Genomic DNA, 18,280 nt, shown 5'->3' with positions numbered 1-18,280 from the left:
CCCACATTGAGAGCATGTGAATGGTTTCTCTCCAGTGTGGATCCTCGTGTGTTTATTAAGGTGTGATGAGGAGTTAAAACTCTTCCCACACTGAGTGCATATGAATGGTTTCTCTCCAGTGTGGATCCTCATGTGTTGATTAAGGAGTGATGAGCAGCTGAAACTCTTCCTACACTGAGTGCAAGTGAATGGTTTCTCTCCAGTGTGGATCCTCATGTGTTTATTAAGAGATGATGAGCAGCTGAAACTCTTCCCACACTGAGTGCAAGTGAATGGTTTCTCTCCAGTGTGGATCATCATGTGTTGATTAAGGTGTGATGATTGGCTGAAACTCTTCCCACACTGAGTGCATGTGAATGGTTTCTCTCCAGTGTGGATCCTTATGTGTAGATTAAGGGATGATGACAGACTAAAACTTTTCCCACACTGAGTGCATATGAATGGTTTCTCTCCAGTGTGGATCCTCATGTGTTGATTAAGTGATGATGATTGGCTGAAACTCTTCCCACACTGAGTGCATGTAAATGGTTTCTCTCCAGTGTGGACCATCATGTGTTTATTAAGGTGTGATAAGCAGTTAAAACTCTTTCCACACTGAGTGCATGTGAATGGTTTCTCTGCAGTGTGGATCCTCATGTGTTGATTAAGGAGTGATGAGCAGCTGAAACTCTTCCTACACTGAGTGCAAGTGAATGGTTTCTCTCCAGTGTGGATCCTCATGTGTTTATTAAGAGATGATGAGCAGCTGAAACTCTTCCCACACTGAGTGCAAGTGAATGGTTTCTCTCCAGTGTGGATCATCATGTGTTGATTAAGGTGTGATGATTGGCTGAAACTCTTCCCACACTGAGTGCATGTGAATGGTTTCTCTCCAGTGTGGATCCTTATGTGTAGATTAAGGGATGATGACAGACTAAAACTTTTCCCACATTGAGTGCATGTGAATGGTTTGTCACTAGTGTGGCTCATCACGTGTAGATTAAGGGATGATGATTGGCTGAAACTCTTCCCACATTGAGTGCATGTGAATGGTTTCTCTCCAGTGTGGATCCTCGTGTGTAGATTAAGGTGTGATGAGCAGTTAAAACTCTTTCCACACTGAGTGCATGTAAATGGTTTCTCTCCAGTGTGGATCATCATGTGTTGATTAAGGGATGATGATTGGCTAAAACTCTTCCCACACCGAGTGCATGTGAAAGGTTTCTCTCCCGTGTGGATCCTCATGTGTAGATTAAGGTGTGATGAGCAGTTAAAACTCTTCCCACATAGAATGCATGTGAATGGTTTCTCTCCAGTGTGGATCCTCGTGTGTCGATTGAGGTGTGATGATTGGCTGAAACTCTTCCCACACTGAGTGCATTTGAATGGTTTCTCTCCAGTGTGGTTCATCATGTGAATCTTAAGTTTGCTTTTGCTTGCCAACGTCTTTCCACACTGAGTGCAGGTGCAACGATTCTTGTCTCTCCTTTTCAAAATACCATCAGTCTGTAAATGAGTTTTTTCCTCAATTTTGACATGAAGTTCCTCCTCTTTACTCCCCTGATGCTCTTCAATTAGGTCTGAAATAAATAAATAAAACATTAGTTTTCATTAAATCTTAAAATTTCTCATCAAAAGCTGAAAAGTAAAAAGACACTGGAAACATTGGCTACACACACTGTAATTTTGATGCACATTAAATGTAAAATAAATCCGATCATATTATGTTTGGTCCATTAACGTGTACACATTTAAGCAGATTCAATTCAATTCCACTTTATTTATCTAGTGCTTTTACAACGTAACTGTGTCAAAGCCGCTTAACATAGAAGTTGTAGCAAACTGAAACTGTGTCAGTCTAGTTTTCAGAGTTTCTCATAAAAGTCATTTTGGTCATATTGATAAAACTGTAAATGGCCTATTTTTATTCATATATATATTCATAATTACAACAATTTTTTTTTCTAAAATTTGTAAAGCAGACAGGGAATACTTGTTCATTCTGTGCCTGACTGGTAAACGCATCAGAAAAAAAGTTCTGGGGTAAAAGCTGAACAAACAGCTGAATATTTGCCTCGCAGACAAGAGACACACCTGTACAGCATCTGCATAAAGGCTGAAATGTGCACCTTTCCTCTTGTGTGCTGTTGGGTCATTTTCATCCATTCTGGGGTGATTTTAATGCTTAATTTGGCCAAAACTTTCTCTGTCTCAGCAAACGGACTGATATTTGGGGACATCTTATTTTGACATATTCTGGGAAAATGCTTTGAAATAAATAAAAAACCTCCATACACTCTGGGCAAATTTACTCCCTTTTCGTTATATTCATGGCTGTTTTTTCTCCATTGGCCTCTATTATAACAACCTTTTTTTTGATTGCAAAGCCATGACAGCACTTAATCATGCATTTATGATTGTTGGTGTTTTCTGTGATGACAGTCAACATTGTTTAATTGGTCTCCACCCATGGGACGGCAAAAAGGAAATGGGTGAGAGTACAAAGAAAGAGTGGGAGAGTTGAAGAGGGCAGGAATATGTTGTGTTTGTCGAAAAAAGAGAAGTTGACTGAACTGTTACAGTGTGAGCAGTTCAAATCTGATGAGTCTGCTGGCCTGAAATCATTTGCATTTTTTCCTTTCACTTTCATTTGATTTATAAGTGCTGAGGGTTTTGTGTTTTATTGTGATTATTGTTATATTGTTTGTTTTAGACTTCCAGTTGGAGCGGCACCATGTAAAGACGCAAACTGTTCAGGTCCTCACGTGAAACTTAAAATTTCGTTTAATATTGCTCTTATTCTAAATACTATTACCTTAAACCTACCTATACTGGAAAATAAGCATTTAAGTGTCGGAGTCTAGCTGTTCTGAGCGTAATTCAACTTGAATCAGGATGAATAAAGTCCCAAGCAACCGTAGGGAGGCGGAATCCGCTACTAGCCTCCATGCTAATGATAGCCCCAAAGTGCAAGCTGCATATAAGAAAGAGACAGCTCCCGCGAGGGATAACAGTGCGGTCCTTCAAGCTATAGATGCACTAAAGGGCGATTTGATTACTAAAATTGAAGAAAAGGCCGTTACACAGTCAAATGAACTTTGCAATCAAATTGACCAGCTTTGAACAGAGTTACGCTATGCTGTGGAGCACATTAACGACAGAGTGGAAGCAGCAAAAGAGCGAGTGACTGGTCTGGAGTCGGTGTTGGGTGGATACTCCAACTCTCTTACTACCCTGGAAAAAGAGTTTAGTATCGTGAAAAAGGAGCTGGCTCTGCTGAGTGACCAAAGTGAGGATCTTGAGGAGAGGTCTCGTCGCTCAAATCTCCACATTACGGGAGTTAAAAAAGGACGGGAGCATGGCAGACGTGTAAAGGAGTTTGTAGCCGGCCTCCTGAAAGATACCCTGAACCTCAAGAAGACTCCATTTCTGGACCGGGCACACCGCACTCTACACAGCAAACCAGTGAACAACAAGGAACCGCCACGTGCCTTTGTGATTAAATGCCACTACTTTTCCAAAAAAGAGGATATTTTAAAGAAAGCAATTGAAATGAAGGCAATCACGACAGTACACTAGACTGTCAAAGAAATGATAACATCACTCTCCGGTTAACTTTTAAATTACCACTATAGCACATGTTCGTTGTTGTCTAGTTCTCAAGTATATTTTGTCCATAATGGGGTAGCTTTGTAGTAAAACATCAAAAGCTGTTCAAATTGTTTTGTTTTATACGTGAGGTCCCACATGGTCAGCTAGTTAAGATTGGGAGTAGCTGGAAGTGTGTGCAAGTTTACACGCAAGGTTTCAATATTGTGTTGTTTCGTGTTCAAATGTGTATGTGCGATCACCCGTTTTTTTTTTCTTTTTTCTCTTTTTTTTTTCTCTCCACTCTCTCCCCCAGACCCCCCTACATACAAAACCCAAAGATACATTTCGGATGCTTCTGATAAATGTTTTCGACAGCCCTCCATAAAATGTGTGGAGTAAAGACAAACTTTATCAGTTCAATTCAATTCACCTTTATTTGTATAGCGCTTATACAATGTAGATTGTGTCAAAGCAGCTTCACATAAAAGGTCACAGTAAATAGGAACAGTGTAGTTCAGTTTGTAGTGTTTAAGTTCAGTTCAGTTGAGCTCAGTTCAGTGTGGTTTAATAATCACTACTGAGAGTCCAAATACTGAAGAGCAAATCCAACGATGCGCAGCTCTATAGATCCCGAAACATGCAAGCCAGTGGCGACAGCGGAGAGGGAAAAAAAACTTCACTAAAGGCGGAAGTGAAGAAAAAAAACCTTGAGAGAAACCAGGCTCAGTTGGGAACGACCATTTTAATTTCTCCGCTGGCCAAACGTTTGTGCAGAGCTGTAGTCTTAGTGGCGGAGGCTGGAAGCTGGCCTCAGCGAAGACTCGTCTGTCTCTGGAGCGTCACAGGAATCAGTCTCATGTTCTCCACTCCTCCATGACCATCACAGTAGCTGCTCAGGATTCGGCCAGGTCCAGGATATAAAAAACCTTGGGATCATCTCGTCGTTGGTCTTGGAATGTGTGGGGGCTAAATTACCCAGTGAAATGAAACAAGGTGTTCGCATATCTTAATAAGTTAAAATCTGATATTGTATAATTACAGGAGTCATGTCTATTGAAAAAGGACTATTCTAAACTTAATAGAGGAGGCTATACACAAATATATCCTTCTAACTTCAATAGCAAAAGTAGGGGCGTTACTGTACTCATACATAAGAATGTACAGTTTGTTATGGAGTCAAATGTGTTGGATAAAAATGGCAGATACATAATAATCCAAGGTAAACTTTTTAACATGTCTGTGGTCCTTGCCAATGTGTATGCTCCTAATTGGGACAATGTACAATTTTTCAGTGATTTATTTTCAATTTTGCCTAGTCTCGACACATAATTTAGTTTTAGGAGGCGATTTAAATAGTGTTTTGCACCCAATTTTGGACCGTTCTAGCACTTCGAGTAATACATTAAGTCAGCCAGCACAATGTATCAACTCCTTCCTTCAGACATATGGCGTAAGTGACCCCTGGAGATTTAAATATCCATCTTCTAAGCAATTTTTCTTCTATTCACCTGTGCTTCAAACCTATTCCAGGATTGACCATTTTCTCCTCGACAAGCAGTTACTTCCCTTAATGTCAGAAGTAGAGTATGGTAGTATTGTTATTTCGGACCATTGTCCAGTCTCACTACAGCTTTGTTTTCCAGGCAATGTAATCCCCCACCGTACATGGTGATTTAACTCAAAACTCTTGGCAGACGACGATTTTGTAAAATTTATTGATGCTCAAATTGATTTCTTCCTTGAGACAAACAAATCCCCAGAGATAAGTTATAGCATCCTATGGGATACTCTGTAAGCATATATAAGAGGACAGATTATTGCATATCAAATTAGTGCAAATAAAAGAATGTCAAAGTGGCTTACAGAGATTATGAATAAAATTAATACAATTGATCAGCTACACTCAACATCACCTTCCAAAGAGCTCCATAAGACTTCTTCTGCAAACGGAATATTACTCCTTGACAAGTGAAAATGCAGAGGATCTCCACATAATGGATACAAAGTCAATCTAGCAAAGAGTCTCCTTTTCCCCATCAATGATAGAGCACAGCAAATGTCCTTCCAATCCTTTCCATTTTCAGTACATCCTGATAAATTTGTATATCTGGGTGTGAGTGTGACACGCAAATATAAGGATTTGTTCAATAATCATTTTAAAATGACATTAGACAAAGCCAAATGAGACAACACGGTGGTCAACCCTTCCTTTATCTTTAGCTGGGAAGATCAATTCCATCAAAATGAAAATACTACACAGATTTCTGTTTCTATTTCAGACCGTGCCTGTTTTTATTCCCAAGTCATTTTTCAAGGAGTTGAATGATTGTATTTGTACATTTCTCTGAGATAAGAAAACTCCTCACATAAAAAAGAAATTCTGGAAAGAAAGAAGGAAGAGGGTGGATTGGCAATGTCAAATTTCCTATACTATTATTGGGCGGCCAATAGACAAAAACTGATATTCTGGTTTTCCAACATTTGTAATGATGAGGCCCCACTTTGGTTACTGATGGAACAGCACACGTCTAATCCAGTGTCTTTATGCTCACTACTTTGTGCTTCGATTCCAGGGAGTAAACAATATTCTATGAATATCCTAGTTATTAATGGATCACTCAGAATATGGTCACAATTCAGACTTCACTTTAATAATAAACAAGCATTGCCTTCTGCTCCCATTTTGTTAAATCCCTTATTCCCTCGCTCTCTTATAGATTAAGCATTCCAATTATGGTCTAGAAAGAGAGTTAACTGTGGTTAGGACCTGTTTAAAGATGGCATATTTATCTCATTTTAACAGTTAAGAACAGACATTGAGATTACCCAGTCTAATTTTTTAGGTATCTTCAGGTCCGAAGTTTCGTTAAAAACATTTCTCTCCTTCACTGAACCGACCAGAAGCATGCTGGATAGATGAATTGGTAAATATGGACCCATATCAAAGGGGTATGATGTCCATGTTTTATGAAGTGATCCAAAGAACTCCCTCCCCTTCCCTAAATCGTATAAAGCAAAAATGGAAAGACGAACTGGGACTGGAAATATCAGATACAGCCTGGCAATGTGCCATAGAACTGGTACACTCATCTTCTGTATGTGTTAGACATGGTCTTCTTCAGTTTAAGGTGCTTCATAGGCTTCACCTATCTAGAAACAAGCTGGCAAAAATGTATCCAGGGTCAGATTCATCTTGCCCCAGATGTGGTTTGGAGCCAGCAGATCTGAGTCATGTCTTCTGGGGATGCCCTAGATTACATAATTTTTGGACCGATATTTTTTGATCATTTTTGACTATATGTATTAAAGATATGGATCCTAATCATTCGACCTCAATTTTTGGTAGAGTGCCAGAAGAAATGTACCTGTTAGCTAATCACATAGAAAGCATTGCCTTTTCTTCTTTATTGACCAGACGCCTGATTCTTCTCAGGTGCAAAAAAACAAACCCGCCATCCCACAAACATTGGATATTAGAAGTGTTATCACGTCTTAAACTCCAGCACCTTAAGTACACCATCCGAGGCTCTACAAAAAAAGTTTTATGAGGTTTGACAGCCTTTCCTACATCGAAAGCTCCTACATTGAACGCTCAGGGGTTATTATATTCTAAGTGAGAGTTTATCTCTAATTTCCTAATTTGTTTTATCTATTTTTATTTATTTATTTTTCTCTTTCTCCCTTTTTCTTTATGGGATGCAAGTATGTCTGTAGCTATGTACCATGTTAATTTGTTGTTCAATATGTGTGTTGTGGGAAAATTGAAGACTTTTGAAAAATCAATAAAAATATTTGAATAATAAGAATGTGAGCAGAACTAAAAAATAGTGTTTAGAACGAGTAATAATCCCATTAATCTAGTTACAGTACATGTCCCTGTAGAAGGTCTGTGATTTTAAGCTAATTATTCATTAAAGAAGAACAAGCCATTCTCGTACATGACTTTGTTCTTTGCGTGACTGAAATGTAGGCAATAGCTGTGTTTCCATCCAAAAATGTGAATTAAATTCATTTGCAAAACTGGAATATTGCATAAAAAAAAATACAAATAAATCTGTTTCCAGGCGACAAGGTGGCGCAGTAGGTAATGCTGTCGCCTCACAGCAAGAAGGTTGCTGGTTAGAGCCTCGGCTGGGTCAGTTAGCATTTCTGTTTGGAGTTTGCATGTTCTCCCCACGTTCGTGTGGGTCTCCTCTGAATGCTTCGGTTTCCCCCACAAGTTCAAAGACATTGCGGCTGGAAGGGCATCCGGTGCATAAAAACATGCTGGATTAGTTGGTGGTTTATTCCGCTGTGGCGACCCCAAATTAATAAAGGGACTAAGCCGAAAAGAAAATGAATGAATGAATGAATCAGCGTTTCCATTCAATGAATCAAAGAGAACAAGCTAGTCACTTCCTGATTAACTGGTGCCAAATCTCAACAGTAAATACAGAATTTACTGCGGTAGGAGAAGCTACATGAATCTTTTCTTTGTTTAATGAATAACCTTCACCTCAGAGGACAATGCTGGCACACAATGAACACGTGCTGAAGTTTATGCGCATGTTTTTTATGCCTATATTTCAAAAGTTATGTGCATCATGACGTTTCCATCAACTGATTTTTTATGCTCTTAGCCTATCCAAAATGCACATAAAAATAGGTGGCTGGAAACGTAAAAGGAAAGGAGACCGACAGAGTAAGGCTAAGCGAGAAATACCGCTTCTTTATTAAAAAAGAAAGGGAGACCGGCAGAAACTCAGAGTTTAGAGAATAAAACCTGCTACTGACCAGGTTAGGTTCACATGGTAAGTTACCACGTTAACTGACTCTGAATAAAAGTTACCTCTCTTTCAAAAACAGGCTTGATTTACCCTGCTTTTTACAGTTTGACAAACCTGCCATTTTGAAACGGAAAACCCAGAGTTTCTCTCATTTCAGTATTAAAATACTTTAAGTTTTCACTTAACCTCCATTCTGAAATGGGGCCCTGATCTCAAATGCTTTTGTTTTAGAACTTCAGTTGCCTATTGGAGAAATGACCAGGAATAATAAACGGCAGAAAACGGTCACACTACTTGCTCTATAAACAAGTGTCTTCATGACGACACATACAAAGAAAAACAATAAAATTAGAAAATATGGCTTTGCAACATCAAGCAGCTTTAGGTATGGGCCAGTATAAGATTCTGACGGTATGAAAACCTTAAATAAAAATTTCACAGTTTCACAGTACTGTGATTACTGCTCTTCTTTTTAAATGTCTGGGTAAAAAACAAACACCTTTTTCCCTTTGAACATAATATATTTTCACTTGATAAACTTTAGGCTAAATAATTCAAATGAATCCTTGACTTCTGCTGTCTTCATTTGTTTCAAAAACACAGATTTCTTTACAATTTAAAATGGCATCTTTGGATATCTTTTCTGCTGGAGATACTGTTGTCCTGAAAAATGTAGAAATGTACAATAAAAAAAATAAATAAAAAAAAACTTACATGTACCGTAGGAACGGTACAGCAGAAAATGTTTGCGGTTTTAAAACCTTGAATTTTTTAAAACCGTGGTATACCTTGTGTAGATGCATATATTTTGGTCGTTGGTTCTGACGCGTTTGTTGCATGAACGGGTTAATAATAAAGTGAAACGTCCATACCTTTGTAAATAAAGTTGGATATTCCAATCCATTTATTGTCCATTTTGTCAAAATTAAAGAAGTAAACATCAAAACATATATAAACCCGTTCTCACAGCCATGACGGTCAAAAAGTTTGTTTGACCTTCTTCTACACTCCTCAGCTCCACGTGAGGAGAGCATAAATACCATTTACAGCCTCTAGTGGCGTGAAATAAAATTGCAACCCATAAAATGGCTCCAACACACCAGCCCCTAATTGTTTATGAATAGGAGTAAGATAAACAATTAAATTAACATATTTCTATTAGGAGCCATGAGTCTCAAAAAGAAAACACATTACATTTTCTATATTTCCCTTTAAACACAACCTTACATTTTTAAATTATCAACTAAACAACATAACAAGCAGCTCTGCTTATGTTTTCATGATATCTTCAAAGCTTTATGTTTCTAATAAAAGACACAATTTTGTTACTGGTCTCTTTATAACATTCATTTTAGTTTGGATTTTAGCAGATCTAACTAAACCCCTTTGATCTGGAAATGTTTCGAGCACCTTTCCAAGCAACCAAGAATTGCGAGGAGCTACATTGTCTGCAATAAGAACAATGTCACCTGGTTGAAAATTACGTTTTTCCATGGTCCATTTTTGTCGTTCTTGGAGTAGAGGTAAGTACTCTTTTATCCACCTCTTCCAAAAGAGGTCAGAGAGATATTGCACCTGCCTCCATCTCCTTCTTGCATACTGGTCCTTTTCATTAAACAGTCCAGGAGGAAGAATTGGTGTTCTTCTCATGGTAAGTAGATGGTTTGGTGTAAGTGGCTCTAAATCATTTGGATCATCAGATATGCTGGTGAGAGGTCGGTCATTTAGGATAGCTTCAATTTCACAAAGAAAGGTATGTAATCCTTCATCATCCAATGTTTGTTGATGTAGAACGGAAGATAATACCTTTCTTACCATTCTTATGATACGCTCCCATGTACCTCCGTAGTGTGAAGCCGCTGGTGGATTGAAACTCCATTTGATGCCTTTGTATGCCATAGTTTTCTGAATCTTGTTTTGATTCAAGTCTGCGAGGGCCTTTCTCAGTTCTCCTTCTGAGCCAATGAAATTGGTTCCATTATCAGATCTTAAATGAGACACTTGCCCTCTTCTACAAATAAACCTACGCAGTGCATTAATGCAAGAGTCAGTGTCTAGAGAATAGGCGACCTCCAAATGGACTGCCCTACTGGCCATACAGGTAAAGATCACACCATAACGTTTTACAAGAGAGCGACCTCTTCTTACTTCAACCGGACCAAAGTAATCCACTCCTGTATTCGTAAATGGAGGAAGATCTACAGTTAATCTTTCCCCAGGTAGATCTGCCATCATTTGCTCACCTAATTTTGCTTTCTGTCGCCTGCAAAAGACACAATTTGAAAGGATTTTTCTGGCAGCTGAATTGGCATGGGTGATCCAGTACTTCCTTCTTAATGTAGAAAGAATATGGTTCCTTCCACCATGACCAATTTGCTCATGGATGTTCTTAAGAATAAGTTTTGAAACATGCTGGTCTTTAGAGAGAATTACAGGATGTTTTATTTCTTCTGGCATTGCAATCTTACAAAGCCGACCACCAACTCTCAACAGTCCATCTTGTAGAACAGGGTTCAGCTTGTAAATAGCACTATCCTTTCTGATTTTAGATCTTCCAGATTCCAACGAAGCAATTTCCTTGCTGAATTTCTCTCGTTGACAGAATTGAATGACAGCTTTCTCTGCCTTTAAAAGATCATCTGAAGTCAAACATTGACCTGAAGTTTTAATTTTTTGTCTTTTGCGTTTCACATTTCTCAGGTCATCTGATGGTATGCTTGCCTGCTTTCTTTGGCAGCTCAGTTCCCGCAAAATGTCCTTTAGTCTCAGCAGCCAAGCTACTGACACTTTGAGTCGTCTCCAATCAGAAAAGTATGCGATTAGTGTATGAGTGGGATTGCTGACATCTTCTACAGCTCCAAGATTTGTTGTGAGCTCCCTTTTAACTTCTGGATCATCACTATCATCAGAAATGTCCATCTCAATGCCGTTATCTGACCATTCTTCTTTCGGTTTCCACAGAAACTCTGGGCCATTTAACCACCTCTTACTGGTTATGAGCTTCTGAACGGTCATTCCTCTAGATACATCGTCAGCTGGATTGAGAGAAGTGTGGATGTACTTCCACTGGGTAACTTCTGAAGCTTCTCTGATAACAGAAACTCTGTTTGCCACAAAGGTACGAAACCTTTTGTTCTCATTTTTAATATATTTCAGCACAGATGTGCTATCAGTCCAAAAACATGATTCCATTAAATCTAGCTGAATCTCCCTTCTGAGCATTTTATCAATGCGAGCGGCTAGAACAGCAGCAGTTAGCTCTAGTCGAGGGATTGTGACTGGTTTAAGAGGTGTCACTCTAGACTTGCCAAGAAGAAAGGAGACATGAGTGGCGTTATCACTATTCTGTAGTCTAAGATAAGTCACAGAGCCATATCCCTTTTCACTGGCATCTGAAAAGTGGTGTAGCTGACCTTGAATTGGTTCTCCAAACCCATGTGGCTTCAAACATCGATCAACCTTAAAGGCACTCAGATAATTCAGACTGGTAATCCATTTGGACCATTGCTGGTCAAGAACTGGTGGAATCTCATCATCCCAGCTATAGTTTGTCCTGCATAACTCCTGTAGAATGAGCTTGACTGGAAGTATCATTGGTGACAAGTATCCCAAAGGATCATAGATTGAGCTGATCACCGACAAAATTCCACGTCTGCTGTGCATTCGTTCTTTGCAGGCAGTCTTGAAATTGAACGAGTCTGTCTGCACACACCATTGGAGACCTAGAACTCTTTCTACTGGTAAGTGATCACAGTCCAAGTTAAGCTCAACAAGACTTTTGGATCTATCTTGCTCTGGAATGGATTGCAAAACCTTACGACTGTTGCTGACCCATTGTGTGAGATGGAACCCACCTTTATGACAGAGCGCAGAAAGATCCTTGGCCATCTGGATTGCCTCTTCCTCAGATGCTAGACTCTTCAGACAGTCATCCATATAGAAATTCTTATAGACTGTGTCAATTACCTCTGAATCAAAACTGTTTTGATTATCTTCTGCGTTCACTCTTAGAGCATAGCATGCACAGCTAGGTGAAGAAACTGCTCCAAATAGATGGACAGTCATTCGAAGTTCAATGATGTCTTGTGTTACATCACCATTAGACCACCACAGAAAACGAAGGAAGTCTTTATCCTTATCAGTAACTTTTACTTGGTAAAACATTGCCTGAACGTCAGTCATAAAGGCAATTGGTTCCTGCCTAAACCTTAAAAGAACTCCAATTAATGAGCTAGTTAAGTTAGGGCCCTGCAGTAACTGACTGTTTAAAGAAGTTCCTTTGAATTCTGCTCCACAGTCAAAAACAACCCGCAACTTTTCCTTACGGGGGTGGTACACTCCATGATGGGGAATGTACCAAACCTTTCCATCATTTTGCTTAAGCTCCTGTTCTGGTACTTCTTCAGCATAACCCTGGTCAACCATGTTATTAATAAAGTCTGTATACTTCTGCTGAAATTCCTTGTTTCTTTCAAATTTTTTCCTTATTCCAAGGAGACGTTGCTTGGCAACGGAGAGATTGTTAGGCATATTAACATTCTTGCTTTTGAAAGGAAGTTTCAAACTGTAGTGTCCTTCTTTGAGGCTTATAGACTCTTTCATGATCTCAATGAACTTAGCATCCTCTCTAGACATACCTTCTTGGTCTTCAAATAAGTTCTCATTGAAGTCATGTTGATATTGCTTCTCCAATAGCAATTCCAATTTTTTAACATCAATTCTGTTCACTGTAGCAGTGCAACGTTCATTTTGACAACTACCAATTGAACCATGTATAACCCACCCCAGTAGGGTTCGAATAGCATACGGCCCGTCTCCATGACTATTCACAACTTCCCAGGGCTCAAGTAACTTAGAGGCATTGGTACCAATCAACAACTCTATGTCAGCTTGAATGTGTGGAATGTGTACAGAATCAAGATATGGCCACTCAGCTAAGTCCTCTTTCTTAACAATGTTAGCTGGGCTTACAGGCATCTTACTTTGTGTGTAAACTTCTGGTAGCCTGTAAAAGTTTTCACCAGAGAGGCTTGCAATCTCCAAATTGTTTACAACATAGCTTGTGACTGTAGATTTGGGACTCATTGTGAGAAGTGAAATCTTTGTCTTACGTCCATTTATATTTAACCTCCTCATTAAACTCTCTGAGCAAAATGTAGAAGTACTGCCGGTATCCAAAAAAGCATAAGTCTGGATGACTTTATTGCCCAAAACAGACTTAACTTGTACTGGAAGTATAGGAAGAATTCCATTGCTGTTCCCAGCCCCTGTATGATTACAAGCCTGTGTACATACAAGTGCATTGTTTACTGTTGGTGTAGTTGTTTCCATAGGGAGACTGCCATCAGTGTTAACAGCAGTATCAACTTTCTGTTTGAAGTGTATGTGCATAACAGTAGGATGTCTTTGATGGCATGTTTTGCAAATTAAACGTTTTGCACAATGCTTACTGCGATGTCCAGTGTACAGGCAGCCAAAGCAAACCGCCTTTTCCTTTAAAAAGCTCACCTTTTCCCTGTGCTTTGTTTTCTCAAACTGTTTACATTGTTCTAAACAGTGATTTTGAGAACAAAACAAACAAGTGACAGGATTACTCACTCTGGCTTTGAACTGGCAGTTCGAATCTTTAGTCTTTACCTTTGTTTCCTTGGCTGTGTGTCCATCAACATCAGTAACACTGGTGGCAAAGCTGTTGCCTTTAAATTTAGACTTTGATATAAACTGTGGACTACGTTTGTCCACCTCCTTCGGCCTACTGATCATTCCTTTGTCCACATTCTGAATACATCCAAATATTGGATCAGAAAGGATTTTAACCTGTCGCTCAATAAATGAGACAAGATCATTAAAGGATGCTCTGCGATCACGATGATCTAGAAAATCATATGCTGCAGTTCTCCATTTCTCTTTTAGTTTAAATGGAAGCTTTGAAACCACGGTTCTCAAATTGGCAGGCATATCGAGTTCTTGTAAGTACTGTACCTCTGACATAGCAATACAGCAACCTCGTAGAAAAACAGCATAATCTTGAAGAGCTGTAATGTCTTCTCCTTTGACTGCTGGCCACTGAAGCACCTTTTCCATGTAGGCAGCAGATACAAGATGATCATTTCCAAAATGCTCCTTAAGCATAGCTACAGCTGCTTGATAACCCCTTTCAGGCCTCATGTTCATGCAGCTACGAACAATTTCCTTTGGACGTCCCTTTGTATATTGCTCTAAAAAATACAAGCAATCTCCTTCGCTGTTTGTTTTGTCTTCAACACAATACTGGAAAGTTTTCATAAATGAATTAAATTGTAAAGGATCTCCTTCAAATATTGGAATTTCACGTGGAGGAAGGTAGCTAGCCTTTTGCTGCTGAATTAACAACTCTGTCATTCGTTGCTGTTTTTTCAGCACACTCAATACTGTATGCGATTGATCCACAGCATTTGAAGAAGCCTGATGTCCTATGGTGGGTCTACTTGGCCGTGTACTGTGTGTTGCAACCCCTTTGTGCACTGGAACAGAAGTTTGAGCATGTGGCTGCTGCACACTTTTCGATGTTGGTGATAATGATAGACCATCATAGTTGTAAGTAGTGGCCACTGTTGATTTAACAGGAAGGTGAACTGAAGCTGCTGCTTTTGGCTTTGCTCCTTTGGTAAGGTATGATTCCATCCCATCGGACACCATACTTCCACTGGTTTGATGCTCAAATGTTTTGAGAACTGATAACTTTGCAGTCGAAGCTGCTATCTCAGCATCAAGATCCAATTGCTCCCTTTGCTTCCTCAATTTTTCCACTTGCTCCTCAATAACATGTCTTTCTTTTAAAGATTCTGCACGAGCAACAAGAGCAGCTCTTTCAGCCTCCGCCTGAATGCGTGCTTGTTGGACAGATGACTTGGATTTAGAGCTGGATCTACTATGTCGACTCGACCTGCTACTGCTCACCCGGGTTTCAACATTGGAAACACTATCATTGGGATTTATTTCACTATCAGCACACTGCATTTCAAGTTGACGCTGATCCATCCATTTATTCACAACAGCACAAAATTCTTCAACCCACAGCAATTTTGCTTTAAACCATGTTTCATGTTTCTCTCTTTCTTCAATGGGTAATAAAACCAATAAAGACTCATGTGCTTCCCTTGCCTCTTTGACTTGAGATTGAAATGTTTCAAATGTGCTTTTAACCTGCCTTTCATTGTCAGGGTTAGTCATAAGATCATTTAGTGTCCTTTTGAGATTTGCTGCTTTTTCAAATTTAGATTTTCTAAGATTTTGCAACATATCAACTTTATGCAAAAACCCTTTTTTAGTAAGCTTAATCTCACGTTTTTGAACCAATTGGTCATGTTTACCATTACCCTCTACAACCTGTGTTTGATCCTCGTCAGGATCGGTCAAGTTTGAAACACCAGTTTCACTTTTATCAGCCATTTGAACCGTAAAACATTCACTGATTATTTACATCATATACACAGCACATGCTTAACACAAACTCATTGTAAACACTGACAAACCATAACAAACAAACAGACAGACCCTTTTTTTTACTGTGTGCGCACACCCTCTTTTTCTTTTAAATGGCCATGTAAAATGTCAAGTCAGTTTGATGCTAGCTCGAGCTTTAAAAATGTCACATCTCATACCTTCATAATCCAATGCTTGTGTAGATCAGGACTGAAGAAACAATGGAGTCCTCGTGCACTGCTCCTTAGCCAAACGCGTAGCTCCTTTGTTGCTTCACCAGTTGGACAAACACAGCGGTAATGCTCATCGAATCCCAGGAACAGCCTTTCCAATCCAGCCGCCACTTTACACAAGCAATCAATGCGCCCCTCTTCTTCCTGCGGATCGGATCATTCGACTTTTCCTGTAGTCTGCAGCATGATCCGGTTCAGTCTTTTGTTATAAACTTTGCAAATAAAGCTCTTTATCAAAACCAGCTCCAAACAGCGGTCAAACTTTTTGACTTTAAGTGTAGATGCATATATTTTGGTCGTTGGTTCTGACGCGTTTGTTGCATGAACGGGTTAATAATAAAGTGAAACGTCCATACCTTTGTAAATAAAGTTGGATATTCCAATCCATTTATTGTCCATTTTGTCAAAATTAAAGAAGTAAACATCAAAACATATATAAACCCGTTCTCACAGCCATGACGGTCAAAAAGTTTGTTTGACCTTCTTCTACACTCCTCAGCTCCACGTGAGGAGAGCATAAATACCATTTACAGCCTCTAGTGGCGTGAAATAAAATTGCAACCCATAAAATGGCTCCAACACCTTGAAAACGGGTATCGTCCCATGCCTAAGCAGCATTACAGTGTTTTTAGGATCTAAAAATTAATTCTTTAAAAAAAAGTCTCAAGCAAAAAGAGTCCAATGACGCCTATTGGTACATGAAGAATATGGTCAATACTGACGAACTTTACACTCAAATGTTTGCATATCATCAGCATGCTGTAATCCATTTCTTAAGCAGCAAAAGTCATTTTTAGTCTAGTTTGTTGGCCAGTTGTAGTCAGTGCAATGCTAAACGTTATTGTTCCACTATATATTGTTTGTTTTGTTTCACGTCATCCCACAACAACATCATATAGTTTAGAATACTGAACAATGTTTTATAATTATTATTTCCTTTAGTGTCCATTACATTCAGCATATTTAATATTGGGGCCATCCAAGTTTTCTGACATACTTTAAACCAGGGTTTTTGCAGGTTTCACCAAGTTAAATACAAGACTTTTTAAGACCATTATGAATGAAATTTTAGACTCATAAAGGCCTTAAGGCTAAGGAATTTTTCAAATGGCCCAGATGGAAAAGATTTTAATTTGCCCTATCAAAACAAATATATACGTTAATACATTTACAATAATAATACAATAATAAATTTATTTAAAAAATTATATTTTAGATATTTCTTAGCAAAAGATTTTAAATATTGAGTAAAAACAAGCAAGCTTTACTTGTATCCATAAACTTTTTTCCAAAATAACCTTTATAAAAATAATAAAAAATGAACACACTTTAAAAAAAGTTTTAAAAGCTATAATAAACTAAATCTATACACAACAATCTGTCCAGGTCGATGTCCTCAGCAGTAAATACATGGAGCACGTTTAAACCAAATGTTATTGTGAGGAAAATAATTAAACCATTATGATAAATAGAGTTAAAATGACCTTTTTGAATAAAAAGTTGAAAGTTTTATTGAGGTGGATTGTTGGTGATTGTATGGGTTTTGGCCAGATTGGATAGCAGAACATGAACAAAGGAAAATGAAGACTTGTTTACCCTTACAAAAATAGCCTACAGGAATCCTGCAGGATTTTCATTTTTTCTGCAGGAACCTGCTGGTATCCTGTAGGAATTATGAAATCCTGCAGGACAAAATGACAATATGTGCAGGCAATTCCTACAGGTTTTAGAATCATGCAGTACTTTTTACAGGAATCCTGAAGGATTTAAAATTTTCCCCTGCAGAATAGCTGCTGTCCTGCAGGAATTATAAAATCCTGTAGGACACATTGAGGATATGTGCAGGAATTTCCTACAGGTTTTACAATGAATCCAAGCAAGTGACAAATCCTGCAGGATTTTATAATTCCTGCAGGACTTGCAGGAGTTATTTGTTGTAATTGGAATGAAAGAAAGAAATTCTGTCACTTGCTGTTGGTAGCAATTTAATATGAGTTCTAACAGATAAACAATACAACAAACAAACAAAAAATGAATAAATACATCAATAAAAGTATACGAATTGATTATAGGCAATTATAAAAATCAACCATTACTCTAAACCATTCAAATTATGCATATATGCAAACAAACAAGCTCTACACTTTACGTTTTATTTCCATACTTTTTTATTTCATTTATTAAAATGTCAATCCAGCTATTTGAATTCAACTAACATCTGTTTGGTTGGATGCAAAAAATAAAAAT

General features: G+C 38.5%; 1 pseudogene; it reads right to left on the bottom strand.

Moving 5' to 3' along the window:
* Positions 1 to 18,280, bottom strand: part of LOC130222315 (oocyte zinc finger protein XlCOF6-like) — a 60,506-nt pseudogene that overhangs the window by 2,968 nt on the left and 39,258 nt on the right.

This window comes from Danio aesculapii, chromosome 4 (genome assembly GCF_903798145.1).
Source record: "Danio aesculapii chromosome 4, fDanAes4.1, whole genome shotgun sequence".
In the NCBI taxonomy this organism is placed as follows: domain Eukaryota; kingdom Metazoa; phylum Chordata; class Actinopteri; order Cypriniformes; family Danionidae; genus Danio; species Danio aesculapii.
This window is presented reverse-complemented; position numbering and strand designations above follow the sequence as displayed.